A 1773-nucleotide genomic window follows, 5' to 3' on the forward strand; every position below is an offset into this window, starting at 1 on the left:
CGGGCTCGGGAGTGGGAAGAACGGCGGTGTCTCTCAAACCAGAAAGCAAGCAGGAGACTAGATGAGGGCGAGCGGACACACGCTGCGGCCTGTGGCGGGTCACCAATGGGGAACACACACAGGAGTGAAAGAATTCATCAAAAGCAGAGAAGCCACAACTACCAAAGCCGCCCCTCAGAGGGGCTGAAAGTGGAGAAGCCGAGACAGGCCAGAGGGACATAACCGAGGACCGAGGACCGAGGACCGAGAACTGGGAAGAGGAACGTCCCCGCGGAGCTCGTCAGGGTCCCCTGTAAAAAGTTAAGATCGGTATCCGGGCTGGAATCTAGCAGTCTCTTCAAAAATCAGCTCCTTCAGCTTCCCCTTGGGCAGGTTGTCCAGCTCCATGTCAAACTTGAATGGGGCTTCGGCCACAGGCTCGTCACTCGGGTCGTAATACTGCTCCAGGTAGGGGTGGGCCAACGCCTGCTCCACTTCGATCCTCTTGTGAGGGTTGAACATCAACATCTTATCCAATAAGTCCAGGGCTTTGGGGTCGGCACGAGGGAAGAGTCTATTCCATGGCACCTTGTTTTTGTGAGGAAGAGAGAGTAAATAGATCCTGGCTTTTAGATTTATTATGCGATTCAAGTCTTCTTGTGAAGGAGACCCAAGAATGCCGAGAATGTGGTTCAGCTGATCAAGGTAATGCTTTCCATGGAAAATGGGCCTGTTGGAGAACATCTCAGCCAGAATACAGCCCACCGACCAGATGTCAATGGACTTGGTGTAACCCTTGGAATTCAGCATGATTTCAGGTGCTCTGTACCAGCGTGAGGCCACATATTCTGTCAGGAAGCCTGTGTGGTCATGGTCTGGATCTGCAACACGTGCCAGGCCAAAGTCACAGATCTTGAGATCGCAGGTGGTGTTGAGCAGTAAGTTAGAAGGTTTGAGGTCACGGTGCAGAATGTTGGCTGAATGGATGTATTTTAAACCTCTGAGGATCTGGTAAGGGAAATAACAGATGTGGTCATTGCTGAGGTGTTGCGTCTTCAAGAGCTTGTAAAGGTCCGTTTCCATAAGGTCCTGTACGATATATACATCTTTCATCTGCTCGATGGCTGGTGTCCGAAGGATATCGTTGATGCGGTTGATATTCTCATGGCGGAAGCGCAGCAAAATCTTGATTTTAGCAGTGTCCGCTGGCAGTAGGTCTGGTGCTCAAAGGGGCTGATTTTCTTGATGGCCACACGGACCTTGTTGACATTGTCATACGCAGAACACACCATGCCATAGGCTCCCTCCTGGATATACGAGAGATTGGTGTAGCGTGGGATTGGTGTAGCTTGGGCCCACGTCGAACACCTGCCAGCGGACCATCTCGGGACCGCACCGCCTCCTGCCGCCATGATGGCCTCCGCAGCCACCACCACCCCGGCGGAGGGGGAGAGGGAAGAGGACAAGGAGGACGAAGCCGAGGAGGATGAGGAGGACAAGGAGGCGCCGGGCACCAACCACAGAAAGAGCACTACTGTGGGCCCGAATTCTGCCTGTCGTCCAACTGACAGACCGATGTGCGGACTGACTGATGGACTCTAGTTTTCTTCTTGATGAGATATTTCACAGTTTATTCCATTTTTCATACTTTTTTCTTTGTTTTATTGATTTTTAATGTCTCATATAGCCATTAGCTTCCCATTAATTTCCCAATTCTAATTTTTTAGAAATTATTTTCTTTAATGAGCTTTTGTACTCATTTTTCCATTTAGCCATTTTTTTCCTTTTAAACAT

At 50.1% G+C, this 1773-nt stretch overlaps 1 pseudogene; it reads right to left on the reverse strand.

The window, feature by feature from the left end:
- Window positions 1-239: 239 nt before the first annotated feature.
- Window positions 240-1365, reverse strand: LOC100014321 (mitogen-activated protein kinase 1-like; annotated as a pseudogene).
- Between the last annotated feature and the right edge of the window lie 408 nt (window positions 1366-1773).

The sequence above is a fragment of the Monodelphis domestica genome, chromosome 1, assembly GCF_027887165.1.
Source record: "Monodelphis domestica isolate mMonDom1 chromosome 1, mMonDom1.pri, whole genome shotgun sequence".
NCBI lineage: Eukaryota > Metazoa > Chordata > Mammalia > Didelphimorphia > Didelphidae > Monodelphis > Monodelphis domestica.